General features: G+C 44.0%; 1 non-coding gene across 1 annotated transcript; it reads right to left on the bottom strand.

Annotated features, from left to right (window-relative positions):
* Positions 1-852: 852 nt before the first annotated feature.
* TRNAD-GUC (transfer RNA aspartic acid (anticodon GUC)) lies at positions 853-924 on the bottom strand. The gene has a single exon. It is a non-coding gene; the product is annotated as a tRNA-Asp (tRNA).
* Between the last annotated feature and the right edge of the window lie 13,648 nt (positions 925-14,572).

Here is a 14,572-nt window from a genome sequence, read left to right as displayed (position 1 = left end):
CGATTTTCTGTCGATGAACCGTAGTGTTTCACAACGGGCATCGTGGTAGTATGCCGATTTTTTTTGTCGGTCTCGAGGGTGGAAGGGGGGAATCCAGGGGGAGTGGGAGGTGGGATCGAGGACGAAAATTAACCGTCTCTGATGGGACGAAAATTGACCAGCGAAGACTATCAACTGCTTCATTAGGAGTAGAGATGGATGAATGATTACAGGACATGTTGATCAGCTCCCGCCTTCCCAGGGCAACATCAACCACACCATGAGTGGCACCATTATTTTATGTCAAAAAAGGAAAAGAAAGAGCCACACCAATAATATCGGGCCCTCATCTGACGCGGAAGCTTCTCGGGTGGGCTGTTCTTTCGCAGGCCGACTGATTATCCGACGCGGAGAACAGGCCGAGAACGAAGTGTGTGACTTCGTCGTCCGTTTGGGTTGTTCGCTGTGGCCGGGTCCGTCACGACGACAATATGGCCATGGAGCAGCGTCTGGCAATGGCGAGCTTGTTCTGTAGGTGGGCGCGGGTGACGGTGGCCGTCGACGACATCTTCGCGCTGATCTTGTGCAGAAACGGCTCGATCGATGAGCGTCGCTACGTAGTAGGTGCCGACATGCGAGCCGCCTGAATTATTGCGTGGCTGCTACGTATGCTAGTACGTGAAAGCGACATGTACACGAGACAAGATACTCGTCCAGACGTTCACCAGCCGGCGTTGCCCGTGATACAGTAGACACGTGCAGTAGATTTTAGATATTTTTGACCGACGCGAAAACGAAAAACCAAATATCGCCGTCGCCGGGGAATAATAACCGCGAATCTTTTTTAGCAATAACAGAGATAGAAAAAAAACTCGCCGTTGCCGGGGATCGAACCCGGGTCACCCGCGTGACAGGCGGGAATACTTACCACTATACTACAACGACTTGGATGCAAAACGAGTTTGACAGCCCTTTCATATCCTAGTTCAAAAACAGGAGTACTATTGGTTAGCACGTCGTGCTACAGATCTCTCTATCCTGTCAGCTCAGTTGAGTGGTCGGCAGCCAGTGGGTCACATCACATCCAAGCTAGGTGGCGGGCGACCCAGCCGGGCCTCTGGGTCGATCCGGGTGGAGCCTACGGGACGACAGGAAACGCCGGCGAGACATAAATCGGACACCCGATCGACCGATCCACAACATGTTGCATCATGGAGTATACCCTGTACGACTGCAGCTACGTCCGGGCCACTCCGCTTGCAATACGCCCACGCGAACCACGCTAGGCCATGTGTAGCTGCCAGATTGATCGGTCGAGCGAGCGATTAATTCCACCACGGTACCACGTCGCGTCACAGCTGCTAGCCCGCCACCGGGGCGATGGACTGAGAGCGGTGGTTGCATATACAAATCCGTTCAACGATGCGTGCTGCGTGGGACGTGGAGACCTGGCGTGTGGCCAACTAGCAGCCATGGCCAGCAACATGCCAATCAGTCCATCGGCGCATTAGCCAGGCCACGGAGTTGGTTAACGCTACTAGTATCTATCTTATAAGCTACCGCTCCGGCGCAACGAACCATCCATCAATCGCGGCGAATCAAAGCGAATTATTGGCTGTTGGTTGGGAACCACCGGAGGATTAGTTAGCAGCTAGCTGCTCCCGTTGATCGTGCCAAGGAGAAGCAGAGGAGGAGGAGGAGACCGACGATGTTCATATTGGAGCTGGGCATCTGGCTGTTGCCCTTCACGCTGCTGCTGGCGCCGGCGCGGCGGCTGGTGCACCTCGTGCGCGAGCTGCAGCGGATCCTCCTCGTCGTCGCCTGCGGCCGCCGCACGCCGGCCGCCTTCGGCGAGGTCTGGAGCCGCCTCGACCGCCTCGACTCCGCCACCGTCATCGCCTGATCGGTCGGCCACACCCCGCCCACCATGCGTCGCTCTGGCTCGGCTCCATCCTGTAATTAACCTCCTGCTGTTCTTCCTCTTGTATATTCTGCGCGTCCTAGTTTTATTTTTGGCGCGTCCTAGTTGTGCGTAACTGTTCTTCAAGAAAGGATCAAAGGACCGGTGCTACCTCTGTTCTTTTGAGCTTTTGAGCGAACCCGCTCTCCGTTTTCCCTTTTGATTTTGAGTTCCTCTTTTGCTTTCCTCTGAGTATGCATCATGCATGCCTCTGCAATTGCGTTGAGGAGATGATCCATGAGCAGGGATCGCATCTGAGAGATGATCTTGTTTTCAGATGTTTGTTTATAGAGAAAAGAAAAGAAAGAAAGAAAGAAAGAAAATCCATTACTTTTCGGATTATTATGATGAATCATGCGAGATTCGGGGTCACGATTGTCGCGTGCATGATGACATGACGTGAATCGCTCTTGATGTGCTAGCCCGCCCGTTTGCTGTCCTTGTCGTACACCCAATCAAAGCACGGTACTAAATTTCTTATGCTATTCGCCGGATAGCTATGTATTACTTACCTCTTGTTTCATGATAAGATCAAACACGAACAAGAGCATGTACGGATAAAACCATAGAAAGTATAACTTATATATCATTCTAAAAAAGTACTACTATATAGTACTCCCTCTGTCCCAAAATACTTGTTGGAGGAATGGATGTATCTAAACGTATTTTAGTTTTAGATACATTCGGTTTTATGCATTTCTCCGACAAATATTTTGGGACGGAGGGAGTACTCCCTCCTGTTGAGTATATGTATTTACCACGTGTATTCTTGTACTCCAAGTCTTCCTCCTTGTGTATAGTTGAGAATATAACTGCCCTATGTACTATATATACATGTGCATACCACGCCGCCGCCGCCTCCCTGGCCGCCGCGCCCCTCCGCCGCACGCCCCTCCCCTCCCTCCTAACCCCGAGCCGCCGCTCACCCTCTACCCACAGCCGCCGCACGCCCCTCCCCTCCCTCCTAACCCCGAGCCGCCGCTCACCCTCTACCCACAGCCGCCGCCCACCCTAACCCTAAACCCTACCCGAGCCCGAGCGGCCCCTCTCTCCGCGCCGCCTCCTCCCGATCCACCCCCCTCGCGCCGCTGCCCTTCCCCTGTGCCACCCCTCCTCTCTTCCCGCACCGCCGAACCACCTCGCAGCCATGTCGGCCAGGTCATCCTCGTCCAGTCCGAGCAACCCGTTCGACTCCTCCTACGGAACCGAGCCCGAAGAGCCCCTTGCCGCCGACATCCACAACATCCACCTCACCGATCACGTTCCCATCATCCTCTCCCACACCTCCGCCAACTACTATGCCTGGAAAACCTATTTCAACCTTCTCTTCCGTGAGTACAATCTTCGTGATCATGTGGACGGCCTCTCCAACTTCTTCACCGGCAACCACGACGCCAACTGGCTGGCCATCGACGCCACCCTCATCCGGTGGTTCTTCCTCACCGTCTCTCCGGACATCTTCCACACTGTCGTTCGCCACGGGGACGATGCCTACACGGTGTGGAGCAAGATCAACGGCCTCTTCACCGACAACAAGCTTCAACGGATTGTTTTCTTGTAGCAGGAATTTTTTGGGTGTCACCAAAACGACTCCACCATCGACGCCTACTGTCTCCGGCTCAAGACCCTCTCCGACGAGCTCAACGACGTCGGGTTCAGGGTGGGAGATGAGCTTCTCCTCTCGACACTCACCGCTGGCCTCAAGGAGGACTTCGGCAACGCCGCGTCCAACCTCACCCTCATGGCCAACCCTACCTACGAGCGGGCGGTGGCCTATCTTCGTCTTGAGGAGCGGCGGATGAAGCAACTTCGCACCCGCGCCGCCCACACCGCCCTCGCCGCCGGCTTCTCCCACGGCGCTCCTACACCACCATCGGTGCCTCGTCCTCCGGCCGTCCCGCCGCACCCGCTGCCCCCGCCGGTGCCTCAGCCGCCCCAACCGCCGCGCAACGGCGGGAACGGCGGCAACCATCGCCGTGGCCGCGGTGGTCACCGCCAAGGTGGAGCCGCGTCTACGCCGCCTCGGTCCCCTTCTCCGCATGTTGGGCCGCATGCTGGGCCGGCCTCACCAGGCGCTGCCCCGACGCCGCCTCGGTCACCCGACGCTGCGGCCCCGTCTCCGTCTCGGTCCGCCTCCCCCGCGGCTGCCGTGGACGCTGCGGCGGCCTCGCCGCCGTCTTCTGCTGCACCGGCCATGTCGGATGGGTCAGTCCCTTCTGGAGGTGCACCTGCCGCTTCGCCCCCACCCGCGGCTGTTCCCACGGCCGGCCCCGTCACGCGCTCGCGTACAGGCGTTTTCCGCCCGAGCTCGCGTTACTCTGCGGATGACTACGTCTGCACCGCCTCGACGTCTGCGCCTTCTCCGCTGCCGTCCTCGGTTCGGGCCGCTCTCCGCGATCCCCTCTGGATGGCCGCGATGCAGGAGGAGTTCGACACTTTGCAGCGGAACCGGACTTGGCAGCTTGTTCCCCGTCCCCGGCACGCCAACGTGATCACCGGGAAGTGGGTCTTCAAACACAAGCTTCGTCCCGATGGCACACTTGACCGCTATAAGGCGCGTTGGGTTGTTCCTGGCTTCCGGCAATGCGCCGGCGTGGACTTCACCGACACCTTCGCTCCGGTTGTTAAGCCCGGGGCGATCCGCACTGTTTTACAGCTGGCGGTCTCTCGTGCCTGGCCGGTTCATCAGATGGACGTCTCCAACGCCTTCCTCCATGGTCATCTTGAGGAGCAGGTCTTCTGTCAGCAGCCCACGGGGTTTGTTGATCCGGCGTGTCCCGATCCGGCGGAGGGGCGTGCGATGCACCCAATCAATACATTGAGAGTTGCATCCTATTCCTCTACACCTAGGAAGTAGTATATATCATCATCGTTTCACACTGAAGAAGAAAAAAACATAAATCATCATATATATGCCGGCTGGAATTTAGAATGTAAAGGTTATCCACACTGAAAGGACTGGATACTGGATAAGTAAAAAAAAAGGCTTGGATAAGATGCACGCTTTTGCTAACCCGCGTGCGGACAAGATGTACACTTGTCCAAAATTTGTCTTTTTGTACATGAGAACAACATGTACATGTGACGTCTCCAAAATTTTGTCTAGTTGTACATGAGTAAAAAATGTATACGTGACTTTTTCAAAATTTGGATTTATTTACAAGAATACAACTAACGTGTTTGGTTGCCCACAGCGACCTGCATTGCATTTGTGTCTCAGTTATGTTTGGTTGAGAAAAAAACAGGCTAAAAACCAACATCTGCATGTTGTTTGATTGCCTGCATACCCTCTAACCTGACTGTGGCGAAACGGAAGGCGGACTGTTTGGTTGCCCGCCTATTTAGGCGAAAACACAGGTCAGACTGTCTGGTTACATGCAACACATGTTGTCTGGTAACCTCTTTGTGGAGGTGGTGAGGTTACCAGCACACTAGCAGGCAGAAACAAACCATAGACACATAAAACAGATAGCATATATAAGAACAAGTTAAACATAGTATGACACTTAAACCAGTAGTCTTAAACCAAACCAGTATGGCATACTCTTAAACCAAACCAACACGCGCAATCAGGCAATAGAGAGCTCTCTAGATGTTCACGGCGAAGGAATCGCCGTGCTTCTAGCACTTGGTCACCACTTCAATGTCGTCACGATGACCTTCAGGGTGTCAGGAGTCAGCAACTTGAAGGTGGCCATGTAGCCGATCTTAATCTGGTGGACATCGGCGAAGGGGGCCCAAGCCCTAAAAGAGGGTGACCCTGTCGTTCATCAGCGGACCGTCACCCTCCATATGCAGCCGGTGTTTGTCTTCATCTTGAACTCCTAAGGCACGTCCGAGAAGTGCTTCGTGAAGTCTAGAGGCATAGGCAGGCAGTCCAGCTTCGGGTCAAGGATCACCTTGCAGAAGTGAGTTGGCCTGCCTCCTCATGGTAGTGGCCATAGTTCCTCCTCTTGCCACTGGGGGCTCCTCCAGCACCACATCGTCGTCTAACGGCTGCACCACCACCTTACCCTTCTGTAAGGCAGGCACCACCTCCTTTGTGACGGGGCGCCAGCACCTTCTTGCCCTTCGTGTTCTCCATGTCGATCTGCATTATGAGCAGCACAAAGTTCAAAGGTTGATCAGCATTCAACCCTACTGTCCAAAGTCCCTATATTTACCCACCCAAAGGCTCTAATACTTACCCACAACCGCACTCAATTAACCCTACCTGTCTCTGACTATCACCCCTCTTCAACATCTCCATTGCCATGAACCCCATGCCCAACCCCTTCCCTTGGGGCATTGGTTGTAGGGCTTTCTTCCTTGGGTGCTCGTTCGGTGATCGCACCAAGTTCAAGAACACCATGGAAGTGTGCTCTAACTTCACCAGCATCGACAACATGCATAAGGAGGTAGACAGTATGGTAAAGATGGCGGCAGCGGAGGAATTGAAGACATTAATTCCTGACCCAGTGAAAGTCGTTATGTCAGTCGGCATACTGAGCCGAGCCATGGATCAGGCCGAGTCTGGCGACGCTGGTCAAGGAGCAACATGGGCCAAGTACATGGGCTATAGGGCTCGTCAAGGCCAGCCGGCCACCGCGGTGTCATTGGCCGTCATCGTTCTGGAGTCGATGAAAAAGAAGAAGAAGGGTGGAGGTAGTTGTCAAGGCGTCAGAGCCAGGCCACCGTACTATGCCAATCGTTCTCGACAACAGTGAGAATGATGAGACGATGCATGCTACGGTCGAGCTGTAGGATAACTACAATGCCCAAGCCCCCGCCACTCCAAGCGCCTCCAGGGTCCCCACGGCTAGGATTTAGCACTACCGTGTAAGATTTACTACGATCCCCCCTTCCTCTTATACTCAATCCCAATCAAAACCCTAAAATCCATCGCTATTTTCTACTCATGAAGATGTGCCCCTCAATCAAAACCCTAAAATCCATCTCTATTTTCTACTCATGGATCGAAAGCGCAAAACGTATCTAAAACGTAGATCGAATTCAAAAATCGTTAGCGAGTAGGTGAAAATAGGGCTTACCGCCGTTGCCGAAGTGTTGTCGGGGATGTTGGTGATGCCGGTGATGGACGCGCGATGCTCGCCTTGTTGTTCTCCGATCCGCTGATCGCCAACACCGGTGTGAGAGTGGGAGAGTGGAGAGAGGGGGAGAGAGAGCAGTGAAACATGGCTCCTAGCGTTCAGCCGCCTTCGCCCACATGCATCCCGCAGGCCAGGCTATTGAAAAACTGCTGATTCGTGGGTTCTCAGCGGGCTTGACCCCAAGGTGCTTTATGTTTCATGTTATGCAGGCCGAACAGTGAATACAGACAATCAAATGGGCCATTTTCTTCCCGCACGCATCTGGTTGGGGGTATGCGAGAACCCAAACACGTCAAACATGTAGGTACATATACACAAAGCATGCAGAGTTAGCCCTGGGCGTAAAGGCAACGGCACGGCCATGAGAACTTTTCTAACGAACCCGGCCAGGGCTATGTGTTGCCTGTATTGAGATATAATATGTATCGCCTCAAGGGATCCCGTGAATGGGCTGGCCCAGCATTCAGTTTAACGTGTCCGCTCCCTCGCCCGCGGGGTCGCTACTGGGGCGCGCCTATGGAGAAATGCTACACTTGCGAGCAGGTTTTACTCGAAGCATAGCTACAAAGTGATGTGGCAGAATGAGAGAGCAACGGGCGCCGCAATTCACGCAAAGAGTAAAAAACAAGCACCAACTCGTTGTACCTCCTCGCGTAGACAATTCCATAAGAATCCAGCTCGTAAGTGTGGCATTATTGGATGCCTATGTGTCGATTCATGTGAGATGCAAGACGACCTCGCCTAAGGGAGCGCGACACTGGGCCGGCCTAGCTCGCGGTAGGCCACATCCTCGTTTTTTTCCTTTTATTTGTTCATCTTTTTTTGTTTTATTTTTACTTTTGTTTATACTTCCAAATATACTAAATAAATATATATATATATACACACACGCACATAAAACATTTGAAAAATGTTAATCTAGAATTTGTAAAGTGTTAAATGTGTATAGAAAAAATGTTTCTCATGTATACGAAAGATGTATACAAAAAAATGCAGTGAATATAATTGTTTTGATCATGTATTTACAAGATGGTAATGACATTTTCAAAATTGTTAATAATTCATATAAAAATGTTAAACATGTATAAAAAATGTTCCTAACGCATACCAAAAATGTAGAAGGTGCAATAAAACATTTAAAATAAAAAATACTAAAATATGTTGATCGAGTATCAAATAAATGTTATGATATATTTCCAACACATTACTTTGTATAATAAAATGTTGCTGATATATAATAAAATATATAATGTGTATGAAAAAAGTATATATCAAATGCAAATATTTGATAAAACATGATCATCTATATAAAAATGTTAAACGTGTGCAAAATTGTTTTATGGGAATTCTAGAACATGTATTAAACAATTTTAGCGTAAAAAAATAAAATAAAATAATGCTGTATAAGAATGTTAATCATATATTTCAAAAAGGCAAAACATGTATTGAAAATTTTCCTTGAATATACCGAAAATGTACAATGTGTATGAGAAAAGTAGTCATCAGACATAATTTCTAAATGTTAATCATGTATTTTGAAGATATTAAACATGTATAAAAAATGTTCCTAATGTATGCATAAAATGTATAAGTGTATGAAAAATGTAGAAATGGGTTGAAGAAAAAGAAAAACAAACACAGTGGTGAATACTAAAAACTGGAAGAAAGAAACAAAGAAACAGCTCAGAAATGAAGAAAAATGAAAACCCCAAAGAATGCCATGAAAATCCATGAGAAAACGAAGAGAAACCAAGAAAAACAAAGTAAAACCAAAGAGAAATGAAAAAAGCGATGAAAACTAAGAAAGAAATATAAAACCATTGAAAAAGAAGGAAAATGGAAAATAAAAGGAAAACCATGAAAGAAAGAAATGAAATACCACGAGAAAAAGGAAACAAGTAAGATAGAGAAAAAACAGCGCAAAAAAATGAACCATGGAAGAAAAAAAACCAAAAAGAAAGGAAAAGGAAAAGGAAACAAGAAATGTAGTGGAGAAAAAAAAACAAAAAACCAAGAAAACCATACACCAACAGTGAAAACCGGAGGAGAAACTCACAGAGAAAAAAAACCAAGACCGAAACCCGGCATCCTTGAAAGAAGCCCAGCGAACAAAAAAAACCAAAAGTAAATGAGCCGGCCGAGTAGCTACAGCACCGAGAGAAAGCTTCATGCGAGACTGGTCCCGTTCAATAGCCTAGCGAAGGAGCACTCGCACTAAGCGTTTTATAGCTCCCGAGTCGCTATTGTTCGTTGCTCAGTTGCCGCCAGTGACCTTTTTTCTTGTTGTTCATTAGCTGGATTGGTACCGTTGTGCACTTGTTTTTTCCGTATTTTATGTACATCTTTATTTTGTTTTCGAACTTTTTGGTTGGTTTTGTTTTTTTGTTGTTGCTTCTCTCTGTTGTTTGTATCGGTTTTGTTTGCTTATTTGTTCTGTGTTTCTTTCACATATTTCCTTCATTTTTCTGTTTTTCTTTGTTTCTTCACCGTTTTACTTTGTTTTTTTATTTTTCTGTATATCATCACCGATTTTCTTCCTTTTTGGGGTTCTCCTTTTGTTTAACACATTTATACTATTTCAATACATATTGTTCACGTTTTGTGTACATGTGCAACATTTTTTATACACATTGGCCATTTTGCAAATAAATGAGGTACATCTTTTAAAGTACATGTCTACAAAAAGAATACATGTTCCACATTTTTCAAGTACACGTTGAACATTCTGTCAATCGCATGATACATTTTTTAAAACACATAAAAAATTTGAATACAAAATTTTAAAATGTCACAGCCAGTTTTTAAAATGCCACTTAAATTTTAGTTGTATATAACTTTTTTGGAATTAATGAACACTTTTTTACGTTGTATATTTTCTTAAATACATGATTAAAATTATTTCAATCATATATTTTTTATATCTAGATTTTTATTACATAAGAAATTTTTTATACATGTTTAACATTTTTCAAATACACTGTTAACTTTTTTTCTAAATATAACTTATGATGGCTACTTTTGTTCATACACATTATACAAATTTCGTATACATCCCAAACATTTTTCTATAGATGTCTAATTTTTTTTATACTTTTTTAGCAAAGTGTGTTGCTAGCTTCTTCCCTTTTCTAGAGATCGTGCACTGCTTTTCTAAAGGAAGTGTGTTGTATGGTTTATAGAAAGGTGTGATTTGTTGTTAGGCGCTGACTCTAGCCGTGCTATTTGGACTAGTCCAATACTTAGGCGTATCATGCGAGCCATGTCTAGGACTCGGAATCCCTATTCGGCGCATTATGCGGCAAAGTGTCGACCTGCCGCACACCATCGATCTTCACGGGCTGGCCCATGACGGATGCTTCCTACAGAGAAAATCCCCAAAAAATCGAAGAGGGCGAGGAATCGAACCTCAGACCCCCCGCTCGTGGAGGTGGGTTGATGGGAGAGTATCAGGTGATACCATCTCCCCAATGCTCCCATGATACCATTTCCAAAAATTCAATTTTAAATGTTCCAAAAAAATCTGAAAAAAATTGTGGATGTTGACATCGCATGAATGTACAACCCCTAAAAGTTTCAGGTCCAAATTCTAAATACACATTGAGAAACAAAAAAGACAAATCTGGATGTGAATAGTGACATTATGACTTTTGTCTTTTTGACACTATTCATGCTGGATTTGTCTTTTTTGTTTCTCAATGTATATTTGGAATTTGGATCTGAAATTTTTAGGGATTGTACACTCATGTGATGTCAACATCCACAATTTTTTCCAGAATTTTTTGAAACATTTAAAATTGAATTTTCGAAAATGGTATCATGGTATCACCTAAGGGATGGTATCATGTGATATTTTCCCGTGGGCTGATAGCCACTGCAGCTTAACAACGCTAGTGCCATACCGTGCAAGAGGGCGTCTATTATCTGTTTCTTTTTTTGCGTTTTTTTCGTTTTTGTTTTTCTGTTTCTTTCTTTATTTTATTTTATTTTTATAAAAATAGCAATTTTAAAAAAGTTCAGTATATTCAATACTTTGTTCGGTTTTAAAAAAGATGTTCGACTTTTTTCGTTCAGGTTTCAAAAAACATTTCATTCTTTTCAAAAAATGTACAAATTTTTGTTTGTGTTTCAAAAACTTGGTCAGAGTTTCAAATTTTGTTCGTGATTTTCATAAAATGTTCGCGTTTCCAAATTTGTTCATTTTTTCAAAAAAAAATTTGGAATTTCACATTTGTTCCCATTATTCAAAAATTGTTCGTGTTTTTAAAAAATTTGTTCGTGTTTTCAAAAAAATGCTCCCAGATTCAATAAATGGTCAGCTTTTCAACTTTTTGTTCAGAAATTTTCAAAAAAAGTTCTTGTATTTACAATTGTTCACGTATTCAAAAAATTTGTTTGGAGTTTCAAAATTTGTTCGCGTTATTTGACAAATGTTAACTCTTTGAAACATTACTTACCTTAAAATTGTTCATAATTTCCATGATTTGTTCGAATAAAATCAAAAAGTGTTGAGTTCTGGCACTGTTGTTATTCTTAGATATTAGCACTGTAAATCGTACAATTGGAAAGTTGGAATCATTAGCACACATGGAAACTAAATAAAGCAGTGCATAGCTTTTTCAATTTTTCTGTTCACATATTCAGAAAATATTCCTGTCTCCCTTTTTTTTCTTCAGGAATTCAAGAAATGTTGATACTTTTTCAAAATATACATTAAAAAACGTTCGCCCCAGTAACTAATTCAGATTCGCTACAATAGCTAATTTGCTACAGTACTGGTTCCAGTTCGCTACAGGATGCTGTTTCTGTTTTACATTTATGGTTAGTTCTTTAAGCTATGCACTGCTTTGTTGACAACAGCACTGGTTAGTTGGAGTGGCTACTAGTGCGTGCTAGTACGCAGCTAGTCTCAGGTTCGATTCCTGGGTCACAAGCGTTTCATTTTTTCTCCTCTACTTTTGCGTCCTGCAGTAGAACTCCATGGGCCGGCCCAGTCCCTCTCTGTGCGGTACAAACGACGTATGTGTCTGCAGAATATCCTATTCGCCGCATTTTACCTCGAACAGTCGAGGTTTCGCACAGAGACTCGCGAGCGAGTGGTAACCTGGACCCGGCCCTTTAACCTGTTCCATCGTTTCCGGTTTTGGGAAACTCTTTTTCTGGTTTTAGGAACCTTCTAGCAGGTTCCATGAACCAGTTTTCAGGTTTATTTTGTTTTTTTCGTTTTCCTATTTTTTTTCTTCTTTATCTCCTCTTTTCTTTTCCATTTCTGTGTCTTTTTTTTCTTTTTTCGTTTCTTTTTTATATTTCAATTTCAATTTCTTTTTTAATGTTCATATTTCAAAAATTGTTTGGAAACTTCAAAAACATTGTGCTTTTCAACAATTTCAATTTTTAAAAATGATCGTGTTTTCAAAAAAAAATCATATTGAAATATGTTTGCATTTAAAAAAAATCGGCAATTCAAAAATTGTTCGGAATGTTTTTGTTCGTTTTTACAGAATTTTAAATAATGGCCGGGTTTTTGAAAAATGTTGCTGTTTTCAAAAATTGTTCACAAATTTTAAAAAATGTTTCTCGTCTTCTAACTTTTGTTCACGTATTAAAAAATTATTCGTGTTTCAAATTTGTTTGGGATTTTCAAATTTTTCAAATTTTGAAATTTGTTCTAAAAATTCAAAATATGTTCATGATTTTCAAAATTGTTCCCATTTTGAAATTTTGGCCCAAAATTCGAAAAACAATCATGTTTATGAAAAAAGTACAGAAATTGTTCACAATTTTTAGAAAATATTCTCGTTTTCTAATTTTTGATCATGTATTAAAAAATTGTTCGTGTTTCAAATTTCTTTGGGATTTCAAAATTGTTCTTCATTTCGAAAATTTTATAAAAATTCATAATATATGCATGACTTTAAAAATTGCTCCCACTTTAAAATTTTGTTCAAAAATTCAGAAAATGTTCATGTTTACGAAAAAAGTTCAGAAATTTGAAATTTTGTTTGACATTTCACAAAATTGTTTGGGTTTGTCAAAAATGTTTTGAATATTTGTAAATTAAATCAAATTTTGGAATTTTGTTCAGGATTCTTTCAAATAGGTTTAAGTCCGCTACCGCTATTTAGTGTTATAACCTCGCGATGCATATTTATCACGAGTCCTCTTTAGTTGTAGTGGCTAGCAGCGAGCGCACTTGGGAAGGTAGTCCTTATTCCCACGTTTCAGCAAAGCAAACGGCGAACTACCTTTTCTCCGACTTTTTACCATCACATTCGCGGGGCACCGTAATGGGCCGGCCCAGTCGGGACGCACCCTGTGCTATAGGTCACCTCTTTGCCGCAGAATGCGGCACATCGGGGCTCACTGTGTGTGCTCCTGTTCGGTGTCGTAAGTGCCGGAACAGTTCCCTGTCCCTCATATATAAGGAATTTGATAGTGGGCCGGCCCAAAAAGAAAATACTCTTGGGCTGGCCAAAAAGTTCGGCCCACTATCATGTTTGGTGCTAAAAGAAGATGAGCGCTTGATTGTACATTCTTGAGGACAAGTTGAGCGGTCTCGTTCGTTTGCATTTGACCAGTCAACCGATGACTTAAAAAAAAGATAAAAAACAAAAAAGCAAAAAATAAATAAATCAAAATTACAAATATGTTCACAGATTTTTTAACAAGTATCATGAACTTTTCAAAATGTTCATTGATTTTGAAAAAAGGTCATCAAATCTGAAAAATGTTCAGCGATTTGAAAAAATATCATCAAATATGAAAAGAAAACCATTGATTTCAAAAAATATTTGATTTTAAAAAATAATTGAAAAATAAAAAGAAGCAGCAAAAACGGAAATAAGGAAAACAGAAAGAAAAAGAAAAAAGAAAAGGCAAACAGAAAGAAAATAAATTACTACTGAAAAAAGGAAGAATACCAGGTGAAAAAAAACCATCGAAACCTATCCAGGAAACCAGGTGGGATCCTAGCCCAGAAAACCGATGGCGCGGGAGGAATGGGCCGACAGCCTACTGGACTAGCAATGGCGAGGGGGGTGTACGGCCGCTACCAAATACACTGCATTGATCCTTAAAAAAACAAATACACTGTATTTGGTGCTTAACGCGCCAAATAGGAAAGGCTACAGCCGCGTCCCTTACACCTTAAGAATTGGTGGGTTTCACGAATGATATGTACCACCCGTGGCAAAGTTGTCAGGCCCAGTTGCGCTCGTTAGGGGGTTCCTGGCAGTTCTTCGGAATAAGTTTCTAACGGTTTTTTTGTTTTTTGTTTGGTCTTTGGAAGCTGGTTATTCTATTTTTTCTTTTCCTTTTATAGTGTTTTTTTCTTTCAGTTATTTATTTTCCTTTTTTCTTTTCAAAACTTCGTGTATATTTTATAAATTTGATAGTTTATATAATTCATGAATATTTGAAATTCATGTACACTTTAAATGGAGAACATTTATTAAAATCACAATTTCATTAGATTTCGTGATTTTTTTGCAATTTCTCAGAAAAATCAAAATTGTGACCACTGTTTCATATGTGTGAACATAGCTTT

Source organism: Aegilops tauschii, chromosome 7, assembly GCF_002575655.3.
Source record: "Aegilops tauschii subsp. strangulata cultivar AL8/78 chromosome 7, Aet v6.0, whole genome shotgun sequence".
Lineage (NCBI taxonomy): Eukaryota > Viridiplantae > Streptophyta > Magnoliopsida > Poales > Poaceae > Aegilops > Aegilops tauschii.
The sequence above is the reverse complement of the archived record's forward strand: the minus strand, read 5'-3'. Positions and strand labels throughout refer to the sequence as shown.